Below are 16361 nucleotides of genomic sequence, written 5' to 3' on the forward strand. Positions count from 1 at the left end.
GCACTGACTCTTGCTGCCCATTGCAATTTAATATAATTTACACTTAAGGAATCACTGTCTAGTTAGTAGATCAACGATAGTTGGAAACGTGGGATAATTTGCATAACGGGCGAAGTCCGTTATGCAAATTATCCCACGTTTCCAACTATCGTTGATGCCCTGGCATACTCTACTAACTAGACAGTGATGCCTTATATTTCCATTTCATTGTGAAATAGAATTGTAAATTTAGATTTTAAAAATGTAGACTAATGGATTTAAATTACACGAGGCCTCACATGTCAATTTCAATAGTCCCCTCCCACTGACATCAAACACAAAGGCAGCCGCACGAGAATTACACTCCTGACCTTTCGCTTGGCGAAAGAAGAAAGTACGTTACATGTATGTACCAAAATCGGCCCTGTCCCCAAATCTGTCGAAGATTTTTTTGAAGGATGTCTAAGATGTCCTCTTTTTAATTCAGCTAAATTTTTGTCTCGGTCGTAATTGTAACCACAGGACGAAAGACCATCTTTAAGCAATCGCTTAATGGTGGCTTAATGGTAGCTTAATGGTGGCTTATAGAAGTTAATTCCTTTAAGCCACCATTAAGCCACCATTAAGCTGCAGCTTCTAGGTGCTTAATGTCCAAACTTCATTAAGCTACCATTAAGCCACCTTTAAGCTGCAGCTTAATGGTGACTTAATGTCCAAACTTAATTAAACCACCTTAACGCATCCAGTATCAAGTCTTTAAACTAACTTGTTAAGTTTGAAGTTGTTTCAGTATCATTTCCACAAATACTTATTCAATTCATAATTTTTTTCTCGCTATTTCTAACATCTTTGTCAATGCGTATAAACTCGGGAACTGAGAACAGCTTCATCAAATGCCTTAAAATTTTCGCTCCCTAAAATCAGTTTGTTTGAATACTTGTTCTAAAATTTTTTTTATCCATAAATACATTATATATATTAATTTAAAAAAAAAAATCACATATTTTTCTTTCGTGTTTGGAGAGCCACGTTCCACTGCCGAATTCATAGGAAATGTAATTAGAGTCATTTTCTTCTGGAATTTCTCTGTCTCTTATTTTTTCTTTGGGTAGAGAAAAGTTTAAGATATGAAAAATATATAAAGGTATAGATTATATTGCCAATCTTTGAATTAATTCATGAATAATTTGAATTAATTCGTGGTTAAGTGCCATTATTTTTTCCTTTCTTTTAAAATACTGCAGAAGTAAGAATTTATTTAAAATAATGCAGAAGTAAGAATTTATTTAAAATAATGCAGAAGTAAGAATTGATCAAAATATAGTCGGTCTTCAATGATTGTTATTTCAAAATCAATTTTCAGAAGAACAGCCGATCAGATTAAACAGGGTATCCGACCAGATTTATACACACTGAGAAGCGGGGTAAAATAATCAGTGTACAGTATATCGACTAGTTAGACAATAGACCTTAATTAGGTGTCCCCACCAGTCCCAGGTCAATTAACAGGAAACTATACACGGGAACGTACAGTGATAGATTTTGATGATCTATTTTTTACAAAACTTAAAATTTACGCAAGCATATAACAAATTAGAAATTATGATTGTACACAAAAAGACAATTATTTTGATACCCATAATGATATAAAAAGAATTAAAACTGAAGATATGTTACAAAAATATTTTATAACTTAATTGTTACGCAAAGACTGTCAAAAATCGTAAATATCCGCAGCATATTTATAAGAACTATAATCTGTTTTTTTTCCAATCGTTCTCTTTCGATGATATATTTCTTTTTAATAACAAAATTTTGTTATATCTGTGGAATTTCAATCTTTTCATGCTTATAAATCGGCGAATAACAGAACGAGGAATTCAGTTACTTAAAATCAAAAAGTTGTTTCACACCATCATACCGAACTCCGGTCCACGGTTAAGAAATATTAACGTAATATAAAACTTTATCAAAATTTCTTTTTTAAAATATATACATATATATAAATATAATTATTCGTATTATTGATTGATAAATATAAACATCAGAAAAAAATACATGTACGGTACCTGTAACCATTCCAAACAAGTTTTGTTAAAAATAAAGGTTTTATATTTCACTGCTATTTCAACAGCTTCGGTAGCTCAGAAGTTAAAGTGTTCGCCCTCCAATCTAAAGGTCGTGGGATCGAGTCCTGTTGGGAATGCTTTTTTTTCATTTTTTTTTTTAATTTTCTTTCTTTTACATTATTTTCGCTGAATTAACAAATGTATAAACTCGACATTTATAATTTTTTGTGAAGAAATCATTATTAAAATAATATTTAACCCGTAAAAGCAGTTTTATCGACTGCGTAATGGTGACTTAATGGTGGCTTAAAGGTTGTTTAATGGTAGCTTAATGGAGTTTGGACATTAAGCACCTATAAGTCTGGCTTAATGGTGGCTTAATGGTGACTTAATGATTGTCTAGAAGCTACCATTAAGCACCTATAAGCCACCATTAAGCCACCATTAAGCTACCTTTAAGCATCCATTAAGGACTTTGAGATGGCTTAATGGTTACTTAATGGTGGTGTATTTATTACTTAAATGTAGGTTAAAGGTGCTTAATGGTGACTTAAAGACAACCATTAAACCATCATTAAGGACCTATAAGCCACCATTAAGCCAAACTTAAAGGAAGTGTTTCATCTTGTGAACAGAACAGAGGCTTGGTTGTAATTATCTCAAATCAATTTTTCTATAAAGCTATCTGAATATAGATAGTTTCTTTGGAAAATAACACTATGACGTTATGATGTCAATCTAGCGACGCTACGCAAGTACGAGGGTTATTGGAAAGTTCTTTATATTACTCTCAAGAAACATTAAAAAAGAACACATTTTCTTATATAAAAATATTTATTTTGTTGATATGTGAAGTTTCATTCCATTCGATTTAACAGAAATCAATTTACTTAATTTTAAAATCAACATGTTTGGTAACCACGGAGCTGCATTACAGCGTCAAAAACATTGCGTCATGGTGTTTTCATAAAAAAATCCCCCTTTACATATCACACAGTTTAGTCCAATAGCCAATTATCAAAAAACATTTCTCTATATCAAATTTAATTTATTTTGCTAACAATCGTACAAGTACATGTAGCATAATTTAAATTTGTGTGTCCATGTTTTATTTTTTTTTTATTCCACAGCTTAACTGTGCATTTACAAGATCAGCAACTGTGAAGCGCCTTTCTCTTTCCATGACTTTACCAACTCAAAGTTTCTGTTCAGATTTTTTTTTCACAGATTATCCATTTTCTCACAGACCGCCCTTGTCTGATACAGAGTTTTAATCATTCGAATACAGCCTCTATCATTTATACACATATGCACAAATCGCTTTTGACATTTGCTCCCTACAATATTTTCAGAGTTTATTCTATAGATTTCCAGAGTACAACACAAAATTTTGTTATACCTTTAAAAATTTGTTTCTATATAAATCTATACACTTTCCCAATGTTGTACTGAGCGGTCATAAAAAAATTGATGTTTGGCCGCGGAGTAAGATATTTGACCTGTCGATGAGAAACTGGACCGCTTACGTCAAAATTGTGGCCGGGATCAGCTAAATCTCATTTGCATTCGTTGGTGTTCGGTGTTCGACAGTGACGAAATTGACCAATTTTAACCGCAGTGGTTTAAGTAAATTTACATCATGGAATCTAGCACAAGATACAAAGGTATAACAAAACATTTATTGACTATATGTTCTGTTCTCGGGCAAAATGCGTTTTTTCGACCCATCGATCGGTTAAATAACGGCCTCACAAACAGTTTGGTTTTGGGGTACGACAGTATACATACAAATGAAAGATTAATTTATATGATTTTAAAACGAGAGAGAGAAGGGGGAGGGAAAGAGAGAGATGCGTAACGCATATTTAATAGTACTTTTATTATAAGTATCCGATTAATATTCAATTCAAGCAAGAGTTTAATTTTCAAAAGCTAGACTATTTTTTATGCGAATTCCTTGGTTTGTTTTTAAGATTGCATTAAAACTTTTAACGCTATTTTATAGAATGTCAGATTCCCTATAAAATTTTATGAGAAAGCATTAAAGATATTTTCGAAAAAGTATTTGAAATTTTAATTAATAGATAACATCGAAAGGGCAAAGTCCCCAGCCCATCCTTTCCAACGAGTCGCGGCGTCATACACGAATTTATCTAAACAAAATGTGTTTAAAACGTTTCTGTCATCTGAAAAAGTCCCCCCCCCCCCAAAAAAAAAAAAACCTGCAAAAGTACTGTCATTCGATTAATAATTCTATATGTCACCGGATGGTCCTTCTCAAATGCACGAATCAAGTATCACACCCCCCCTCCCCCCTTTACAAGCTGGTAGAGATGCAGCACTTCTCTTGGATAGTTGGCATAGGCAACTTTCTATCGCATTTTCTTTAGCAACTTATTGAGGCTTTTTTCACCGATTCAGTATAGCTTCCCCCCCCCCCCAAAAAAAAAAAAAATAAATAAATAAAAAATAAAATAAAAATAAACATGTGTAAACATTTACTTTCTTTGAAGAACACTTTTACGATCTTTTTTTTTAAATACGTACATATATTTATAGATAAATACTGTCGCTTGAAGAAGACAGAACGTATATTGTAGTTTCTACTGATGGCCTACAGGCTTATAGCAGGAAGAAATACTTTTTCAAAATCCTGCATGAAGTAGGTGTACGTCTCCACCCCCATCCGACCTCCTTTTGTAAAAACTTGAAAAATAACAATTTCATTAATCGACGTTTATTGTGAAACCTGTTATACTATGTAACGGATATTGTACTTTGATTAGATCCTCTTATTTAATTATCAAGAATAAAAGCAGCGAATATGCACATTTTACTGATAAATTGATTTTTTTTGGGGGGGGGGGGTTAAAAATTCAAAGGTAGTTGGATCTTGGTTTATAAACATGCATTTACCTAATTGATATGTAAAAAAAAAGTTAATTGCATTTTTTACATATCAATAAGGTTCATACAAAATTAGCTTTTAACGCCCTATGAATAGACCGAGTATTTGATACAAAAGACTGTATTCAGAGAAAAAAAAAGAAATGTTTTGATTAAAGCACAAAATTTTACAGCTTTAATTGTATTTGAACAATACCTTATTCATTAATTTTCTCTTTACATGTGAGCAAGTTTATAACGAAGTACAAATATTGTACGTCGGGTTCGTTGCCGTCATGCTCTAAGTAAGGAATATATACAAATTTTACCGATAAATTTATTAGGAAAACCTACTATATATATATGTAATAGTGTTTCGATATATAAATTATTCACAACTTATAGTGTTATCAATGATTTACTATTATTTCAATGACCATACACACAAAAGCTTTTTTTATATTCATGCAGCAAAATCGCCTCGTTTTTCTTTTTAACATCGGGCTCGATGCTATATGATGTTCTAGAAGGGAGAGTCTATAAGCCCGTGAACTCAATGTTGGAAGCCCGTGATTTCGATTGCAAACACACATTTTGATACGTAAGCCGTTTACGTGTATTTTCTTGACGTATTGATAAACAGTCAAAACATTAGCCCAACTTACTGTCTTTTTTAAGAATTTAATGAATTTTGACATTCACAAAAATAATGAACGTATATATTTATAGTAAACTCGATTTTGTAAGGTAAGTATGAGGCCCGTGACCTCACCGACACCCTATACAGTATTGAGTCTGAGGCCCGTGACTTCACCGACACCCTATATAAAACTGAGTCTGAGGTCCGTGACTTCACCGACACCCTATATAGAACTGAGTATGAGGCCCGTGACTTCACCGACACCCTATACAGTATTGAGTCTGAGGCCCATGACTTCACCAACACCCTATGTATAACTGAGTCTGAGGCCCGTGACTTCACCGACACCCTATACAGTATTGAGTCTGAGGCCCGTGACTTCACGACACCCTATCTAGAACTGAGTCTGAGGCCCGTGACTTCACCGACACCCTATATAGAACTGAGTCTGAGGCCCGTGACTTCACCAACACCCTATTACAGTATTGATTCTGAGGCCCGTGACTTCACCGACACCTATAAAGTATTGAGTCTGAGGCCCGTGACTTCACCAACACCCTATCTAGAACTGAGTCTGAGGCCCGTAACTTCACCGACATTCTATCTAGAACTGAGTCTGAGGCCCGTGACTTCACCAACACCCTATACAGTATTGAGTCTGAGGCCTGTGACTTCACCAACACCCTATCTAGAACTGAATCTGAGGCCCGCGACTTCACCGACACCCTATATAGAACTGAGTCTGAGGCCTGTGACTTCACCAACACCCTATCTAGAACTGAGTCTGAGGCCCGTGACATCACCGGCACCCTATCTAGAACTGAGTCTGAGGCCTGTGACTTCACCGACACCCTATACAGTATTGAGTCTGAGGCCTGTGACTTCACCAACACCCTATATAGAACTGAGTATGAGGTCTGTGACTTCACCGACACCCTATACAGTATTGAGTCTGAGGCCTGTGACTTCACCAACACCCTGTGTTTAACTGAGTATGAGGTGATTTCACCAACACCCTATAAAGCACTAAGTATGAGGCTCGTGACTTCACCCACACCCTATATAGAACTGAGTCTGAGGCCTGTGACTTCACCAACACCCTATCTAGAACTGAGTCTGAGGCCCGTGACTTCACCGACACCCTATCTAGAACTGAGTCTGAGGCCCGTGACTTCACCGACACCCTATATAGAACTGAGTCTGAGGCCCGTGACTTCACCGACACCCTATCTAGAACTGAGTCTGAGGCCTGTGACTTCACCGACACCCTATACAGTATTGAGTCTGAGGCCTGTGACTTCACCGACACCCTATACAGTATTGAGTCTGAGGCCTGTGACTTCACCAACACCCTATATAGAACCGAGTATGAGGTCTGTGACTTCACCGACACCCTATACAGTATTGAGTCTGAGGCCTGTGACTTCACCGACACCCTGTGTTTAACTGAGTATGAGGTGATTTCACCAACACCCTATAAAGCACTAAGTATGAGGCCCGTGACTTCACCGACACCGTACAGAGTACTGAGTATGAGGCCCATGATTTCACCAACATCTTATATAGAACTGAGTCTGAGGCCTGTGACTTCACCGACACCCTATTTACCACTAAGTTTGAGGCCCGTGACTTCATTGACATCCCTATATATATATATAGTACTAGTACTAAGAAATATGCCTGTGACTTCATTTACACTGTATTCCATGAAATAAACATAACAATCTACATTATAAGAGCAGAAATATTCATTACAATAGTGAACAAATGTACACACAAATTCACACTTTTTTGTCAGTTTGTAGTCCTTTACTTTGTTTTTAACGTACAACAATGCAGTTTCATCATGTTCATCTATGTATAATAAAATTACCCATTATTAAAAAAACAAGAGGCCCAAGGGCCTTAACGGTCACCTGAGTGTAATACAACAATTTAAAGGATGCATCGAGTATAAAATGAACTGAAAGGTAAAGCTTTGTTGCCCAAAAGCAAGAAAAATAGGGTGATCAGGATAAACAAAATAATTAGTCTTACTTTTCATTAACAGTTCATAAATTAGGTCCTAATCTGTTCCCCATTTATCAATATCACCATACAGTATATTAACAAATTATCAATGCTTCTGAACTATTTTAATCCCTTGTTGATATCTCTTACATTGGCCTCTCTTGGTCTTTGATGAACATTTAATAAGACAAGTTATTTTTGTCTCATTTTTATTTATCTACTACTTACAACCTGATCATTAAAACTATGAAAGTACTTTTTGAGACAATAAAAATTGAATTTCTTGCATAATTCTCTTATCCTATTTACCTTTCAAGTACATTATTTACAGTGATTAATTATCAAAAGTAAATGGCAAAAGGGAATAACTCCTCTAAGTAGAATACAAATCAATAGAGCCCTGGCCTGGACCAGAACATTTGACCAAATGGTCCAGATGTTCAAAAATCTGGTAAAAATACCCTTCTTTATAAAAACTTTACTCTGTTTGCCTCAGATATGCCTAGGTGCAGAGAAGATTTTTTTTTTATACTTTGCTTATCTGTTTAACATTAAGTAGCAAAACAGGATTATTTAATAGAATTAATGCATTTTCACTATATTATCAACAGCCCCACCTTACACCAGCACATCTGACCCACTGGGGTCATGAAATTCATTACTCTGGAAGAAGCACTCTTGCTCATTATAACTATACACTTGGCTTCTTTGCTTTTTAAGCAGAAAAGAATATTTTCAAAGAAATTTTGCTTTTTCACTTTATAATCAAAAGAAACCCCTCCCCCTCCTCACCAGAACCCTTGAACCTGGGGTAATAAAATTCACAATTTTGGAAGAGGCATCCTTGCATATCATAACAATGTACTTAGTTTGTTTAAATAATACAGAGGGGCAGAAAAAAAGATTTTCAAAGAAATAATTCACCTTCACTATAGGATCTATATAGCCCCGCCCTAGCACTAGAACCCCTGTCCCCGGGGCCATGAATTTCACAATATTGGAAGAGGCATCCTTGCTTATCATAACAATGTACTTAGTTTGTTTAAATAATACCCAGGTGTAGAGAAGAAGATCTTTAAAGAATTAAAACAATTTTACTTTATAATCAATAGAGCCCCGCCCTAACACCATAACCCCTGATCCAGGGGCCATGAATTTCACGATTTTGGAAGAGGCAACCTTGCTTATCATAACTATGTATTTAATTTGTTCAAATCATACCCAGGAGTAGAGAAGATTTTCAAAGAAATAATGCACTTTCACTATATATGATCTATATAGCCCCGCCTTAGCACCAGAACCCCTGACCCTGGGGCCATGAATTTCACAATTTTGGTAGAGTCACCTTTACTAATCATTACTATGTATTTAATTTGGTAAATAATACCCAGGTGTAGAGAAGAAGATTTTCAAAGAAATAAATAATGCACTTTCACTATATGATCTACAAAAAGCCCCGCCCTCGCACCAGAACCCCTGACCCTGGGGCCATGAATTTCACAATTTTGGTAGAGTCACCCTTGCTTATCATAACTATGTATTTAATTTGTTTCAATAATACCCAGGAGTACAGAAGAAGATTTTCAAAGAAATAATGCACTTTCACTATATGATCTATATAGCCCCACCCTAGAACCAGAACCCCTGACTCTGGGGCCATGAATTTCACAATTTTGGTAAAGGGCTCAATGCTTATTACAATCATGCCAATAGTTTGACTGCTTGATGTTCAGGAGTAAAGAAGAAGATTTCTAAAGATTGCATTAATTTTGATGGTTTTGGCTCCACCCCTCAGGCCCCAGGGGGGCAGGAGCCACAAATTTCACAATTTTTGTTCCCCTTCACCCATAGATGCTATATGCCAAAATTGGTTGAAATTGGTTCACTGGTTCCAGAGAAGAAGCTGAAAATGTTCAAAAGTTTACGACCGACGGATGACGCACGACGACGGACAGAAAGAGATAGCAATAGGTCACCTGAGTAACTCAGGTGACTTAAAAATATATAAGAAATGATTATCGATTAATTGTCATTTAAATTCTTTCAAATTTATAGTTAAATAGAATTCACTTTAACTTGCACATATGGTAACAATTAAACAAATTCTTAAATTTCAAATATAACACCAGTTATAAATGTTTATTGTATCTACATGCATCAGCAATGCATTAAATGTGACATTAAGATTGCGGATAATTAGTACTGATACAGTAATACCAGCATGTAATACATGTATGCATTTCAATTGTTTTGTTTTCTTTTGGCCTTCTTCATAAACATTTCTGTTTGTTGTCTGATCTTTTCTCTGCCTCTTCTATTAATTGACATTCCAGTTCCCAAACACAGATCAAGGAATATGGCCTCCTTCATCAAGACGTTGCATGATTTAAGATGTGCATGCCTAAACTGAAAATGTTTATAAAAATGTGCAATACATGTAAATATTAAATTAAATTAAATATCTGGTATAAATAAATTTTTCTGCAAATTTTTTTTCAAATTGACATCTGAATAATTACATTGTTAACATTATAACTAGAGGCCCATGGGCCAAACTCTCACCTGAGTCAGTATGGCATTGCTGTTCTTCATCAGCAGATTTTTTTCATTATTCCCATGTGACTTTGATCACCAATTGTGGACCCAACATATATTTCCAATATGACAATTATTAATGACCTGAGCTTACTTTCAATATTAATTCTTTGAGAATGAACTTTCATTTTTGCACAAAAAGCACTTTAAGTCATCTACTAGTGATAAGAAATACCAATGCTGAGTTTTAAACTAATATTACAAAATCAAGCTGCTGGAGATTACATAATTCAGGCTCATGATAGGACAGACAAACAGACCCCAATAACTACCATATTCTTTACCCAGGGGGATGGTGATAGACAAATAAAGAAAAAGAAACACTTACACTGGATATTCTCTCAACAGGTTCTCATTAGTATGTTATTCTCAAGAACTGTAAAAGTGTGGTATCTGGTATATATTGACCTGAAAGGGTGTTCAAATACTGTATTAGAAAACTCATTAAATACTCCTAAATGAAGGATTCCTCTTTCTTTCTAATGCAAAATCAAGGCCTCCATGACCAAAAAAAACAAGAGGCCCATGGGCCACATTGCTCACCTGAGCACATTGGCTAGGCAAAAGCACAAATCAGTTCAGTATTGAAAAGATTACGGGGGGCTTGAATTTTAAACTACCTGATGTCATGTCAATATAACAAATGGCTTGTTGTACTTGAAAAGATTTTAAAATATTTTTCCTATATATTCCTTTGTAAAAATTTGATCTCCCACTGTGGCTCCTCCCTATCCCAGGGGTCATCATTTGAACAAACTTAAATCTACACTACCTGAGGATGCTTCCATATCAATATCACTAAACATAGCTTTTCTGTTCTTGAGAAGAAATATTTTTTCTATATGTTCTTATGTAAAACTTTTGACACCCCATTGGGCCCCACCCTACCCCCCAGAGGTTATCATTTGAACAAAATTGAATTTACACTACCTAAGGATGCTTTCATATCAAAATCACTAAACATGATTTTCAGTTCTTGAGAAGAAATTTTCCTATATGTTCCTATGTAAAATTTACGATCCCCCATTATGGCCTGACTCTAACCCCCGGGGGTCATCATTTTAACAAACTTGAATCTACACTACCTGAGGATGCTTCCATATCAAAATGACTAATCATGACTTTACAGTTCTTCTTCAGTAGATATTTTCCTCTATATATTTCTATTTAAGACTTTGATCCTCCATTGTGGCCCCACCCAACCACCGGTGGTCATGATTTGAACAAAATAGAATCTACACTACCTGAGGATGCTTCCACATAAATATGATCAATCAGGGCTTTGCTGTTCTTGAGAAGAAGATTTTTAAAGATGTTTCCTATATATTTCTATGTAAAACTTTGATAGTCCATAGTGCCCCCACCCTACCCCCGGGGGTCATGTTTTGAACAAACTTGAATCTACCCTACCTGAGGATGCTTCCATATAAATATGACTCATCGTGGCTTTGCTGTTCTTGAGAAGAAGATTTATAAAGATTTTTCCTTTGTATTTCTCAGTAAAACTTTGATCCTCCACTGTGGCCCTGCCCTACCCCCGGGGGTCATGATTTGAACAAACCTGAATTTACACTATCTGAGGATGCTTCCATATTAATATGACTCATCATGGCTTTGCTGTTCTTGAGAAGAAGACTTTTCCTATATATTTCAATGTATAACTTTGATCCTCCTTTGTGGCCCCGTCCTACTCCCGGGGGTCATGATTTGAACAAACTTGAATCTACACTACCTGAGGATGCTTCCATATAAATATGACCAATCAGGGCTTTGCTGTTCTTGAGAAGAAAATTTTTAAAGGTTTTTCCTATATATTTCTATGTAAAACTTTGATCCTCCATTGTGGCCCCACCCTACCCCCAGGGGTCATGATTTGAACAAACTTGAATCTACACTACCTGAGGATGTTTCCATATAAATATAACTCACCATGGCTTTGCTGTCCTTGAGAAAAATATTTTGAAAGATTTTTCCTATATATTTCTATGTAATTCTCTGATCCTCCATTTTGTCTCCACCCTACCCTCGGGGGTCATGATTTGAACAAACTTGAATCTACACTATCTGAGGATGCTTCCACATGAGTTTCATCTTTCCTGGCCCTGTGGTTCATGAGAAGAAGATTTTCAAAAGATGCTATTAATTTTTCACTAATTCTTTATTATCTCCCCTTGAAAGAGGGTGTGGCCCTTCATTTGAACAAACTTGAATCCCTTCACCCAAGGATACTCTGTATCAAGTTTGGTTGGCCCAGTGGTTCTTGAGAAGAAGTCAAAAATGTTAAAAGTTTACAGACAGACAGACGCCGGACAAAAAGTGATCAGAAAAGCTCACTTGAGCATTTGGCTCATGTGAGCTAAAAATGATAACAAGGGACCCAGGGGCCACATCGCACACCTGAACACTGTGGCCAGGAAAAAAGCAAACATCAGTTTATTATTAAAAAGCTTAAATGTATAAGTGGCCTCGACCTACCCCTATCAGGGATGAGGGCGGGCCGGGGAATGATTTTTACAAAATTGAATCTACAGTCATTAAGGATGCATACATATTTTTTTTGACTAACTGTGACTTTTTGCCTACAAATTTCAACTTTCATTGTGGCCACACCCTACCCCCGGGGGTCATACTTTGAACAAACATGACTCGAAACTATCTGAGGATGCTTCCATATAAATATGACCAACCAATGGCTTTGCTGTTCTTGAGAAGAAGATTTTTCCTAAATATTCCTATGCACAACTTTGACGGTCCATAGTGGTTCTATAGGGTGTCAGTTAAGTCAAGAGCCTCAGACTCAGTTCTATATAGGGTGTTGCTAAAGTCACAGGCCTTAGACTCAGTTCTATATAGGGTGTCGGTGAAGTCACGGGCCTCAGACTCAGTTCTATATAGGGTGTCGGTGAAGTCACAGGCCTCAGACTCAGTTCTATATAGGGTGTTGGTGAAGTCATGGGCCTCAGACTCAGTTCTATTATACTTCTATATAGGGTGTCGGTGAAGTCACGGGCCTCATACTCAGTTCTATATAGGGTGTCGGTGAAGTCATGGGCCTCAGACTCAATACTATATGGGGTGTCGATGAAGTCACGGGCCTCAGACTCAGTTCTATTATACTTCTATATAGGGTGTCGGTGAAGTCATGGGCCTCAGACTCAGTTCTCTTATACTTTTATATAGGGTGTCGGTGAAGTCACGGGCCTCATACTCAGTTCTTAGGGTGTCGGTGAAGTCACGGGCCTCAGACTCAGTTCTAAATAGGGTGTCGTTGAAGTCACGGGCCTTAGACTCAGTTCTATTATACTTCTATATAGGGTGTTGGTGAAATGACGGGCCTCAGACTCAGTTCTATATAGGGTGTCGGTGAAGTCACGGGCCTCATACTCAGTTCTATATACTAGGTGTCGGTGAAGTCACAGGCCTCAGACTCAATACTATATGGGGTGTCGATGAAGTCACGGGCCTCATACTTAGTATTATATAGGGTGTCGGTGAAGTCACGGGTCTCAGACTCAGTTCTATATAGGGTGTCATAGAAGTCACGGGCCTCAGACTCAGTTCTATTATACTTTTATATAGGGTGTCGGTGAAGTCACGGGCCTCATACTCAGTTCTTAGGGTATCGGTGAAGTCACTGGGCTCAGACTCAGTTCTATATAGGGTGTCAGTGAAGTCACGGGCCACAGACTCATTTCTATATAAGGTGTTGGTGAAGTCACGGGCCTCATACTCAGTACTCTATAGGGTGTCCGTGAAGTCAAGGGCCTCATACTGAATTCTATATAGGGTGTCGGTGAAGTCTTGGGCCTCAGATTCAGTACTATATGGGGTGTCTATGAAGTCACGGGCCTCATACTGAGTTCTATATAGGGTGTCGGTGAAGTCATGGGCCTCAGACTCGATACTATAAGGGGTGTCGATGAAGTCAAGGGCCTCATACTCAGTACTATATAGGGTGTCAGTGAAGTCACGGGCCTCAGACTCAGTTCTATATAGGGTGTCATAGAAGTCACGGGCCTCAGACTCAGTTCTATTATACTTCTACATAGGGTGTCGATGAAGTCACGGGCCTCATACTCAGTTCTATATAGGGTGTCGATGAAGTCACGGGCCTCATACTCAGTTCTATATAGGGTGTCGGTGAAGTCACGGGCCTCAGACTCAGTTCTATATAGGGTGTCGGTGAAGTCACAGGCCTCAGACTCAGTTCTATATAAGGTGTCGGTGAAGTCACGGGCCTCAGACTCAGTTCTATATAAGGTGTCTGTGAAGTCACGGGCCTCAGACTCAGTTCTATATAGGGTGTCATTGAAGTCAAGGGCCTCAGACTCAGTTCTATTATACTTCTATATAGGGTGTCGGTGAAGTCACGGGCCTCAGACTCAGTTCAATATAGGGTGTCGGTGAAGTCACGGGCCTCAGACTCAGTTCTATATAAGGTGTCGGTGAAGTCACGGGCCTCAGACTCAGTTCTATATAGGGTGTCGGTGAAGTCACGGGCCTCAGACTCAGTTCTATATAAGGTGTCGGTGAAGTCACGGGCCTCAGACTCAGTTCTATATAAGGTGTCTGTGAAGTCACGGGCCTCAGACTCAGTTCTATATAGGGTGTCATTGAAGTCAAGGGCCTCAGACTCAGTTCTATTATACTTCTATATAGGGTGTCGGTGAAGTCACGGGCCTCAGACTCAGTTCTATATAGGGTGTCATTGAAGTCGAGGGCCTCAGACTCAGTTCTATTATACTTCTATATAGGGTGTTGGTGAAGTCACGGGCCTCAGACTCAGTTCTATATAGGGTGTCGATGAAGTCACAGGCCTCAGACTCAGTTCTATATAGGGTGTCGGTGAAGTCACGGGCCTCAGACTCAGTTCTATATAAGGTGTCGGTGAAGTCACGGGCCTCAGACTCAGTTCTATATAGGGTGTCGGTGAAGTCACGGGCCTCAGACTCAGTTCGATATAGGGTGTCGGTGAAGTCACGGGCCTCAGACTCAGTTCTATATAGGGTGTCATTGAAGTCAAGGGCCTCAGACTCAGTTCTATTATACTTCTATATAGGGTGTCGGTGAAGTCACGGGCCTCAGACTCAGTTCAATATAGGGTGTTGGTGAAGTCACGGGCCTCAGACTCAGTTCTATATAAGGTGTCGGTGAAGTCACGGGCCTCAGACTCAGTTCTATATAGGGTGTCGGTGAAGTCACGGGCCTCAGACTCAGTTCTATATAAGGTGTCGGTGAAGTCACGGGCCTCAGACTCAGTTCTATATAAGGTGTCTGTGAAGTCACGGGCCTCAGACTCAGTTCTATATAGGGTGTCATTGAAGTCAAGGGCCTCAGACTCAGTTCTATTATACTTCTATATAGGGTGTCGGTGAAGTCACGGGCCTCAGACTCAGTTCTATATAGGGTGTCATTGAAGTCAAGGGCCTCAGACTCAGTTCTATTATACTTCTATATAGGGTGTCGGTGAAGTCACGGGCCTCAGACTCAGTTCTATATAGGGTGTCGGTGAAGTCACAGGCCTCAGACTCAGTTCTATATAGGGTGTCGGTGAAGTCACGGGCCTCAGACTCAGTTCTATATAAGGTGTCGGTGAAGTCACGGGCCTCAGACTCAGTTCTATATAGGGTGTCGGTGAAGTCACGGGCCTCAGACTCAGTTCGATATAGGGTGTCGGTGAAGTCACGGGCCTCAGACTCAGTTCGATATAGGTCGTCGGTGAAGTCACGGGCCTCAGACTCAGTTCTATACATGTATAGGGAGTTGGTGAAGTCACGGGTCTCAGACTCAGTTCTATATACGGCTTCATTGAAATCAGGGGCCTCTTACTCCGTACTGGATCTTGATTTAACAAGATTGTCATATTTCTGGTTTGAACAATGCCATGCATACATAGGGTAATATGAACTATTTTCTTTGAAATCAGTAGGTGATTTCAAGAATTTTTTGGGTGACTCTCAACCCTCCCCCTTTTTTCCTTTGAGTTTATATTATTAAGTATACATAAAATTAGTCTGTGCTGTTTGTAATTGTACATGTATAAATCATGAATGCTTGTTGTTTGTGATGCCTGAACGGGCCCTGATTTAGAAGTAAGGAATCTATCTTTCTGATAGAATATGATACATCCCCCTTATTTGGATATGAATTTCTGAAAAAATAGTATGTGCATTTTTTATGTC

This window comes from Saccostrea echinata, unplaced genomic scaffold (genome assembly GCF_033153115.1).
Source record: "Saccostrea echinata isolate AGI-Se365-2 ecotype Australia unplaced genomic scaffold, CSIRO_AGI_Sech_v1 ptg000054l, whole genome shotgun sequence".
Taxonomy (NCBI): Eukaryota; Metazoa; Mollusca; class Bivalvia; order Ostreida; family Ostreidae; genus Saccostrea; species Saccostrea echinata.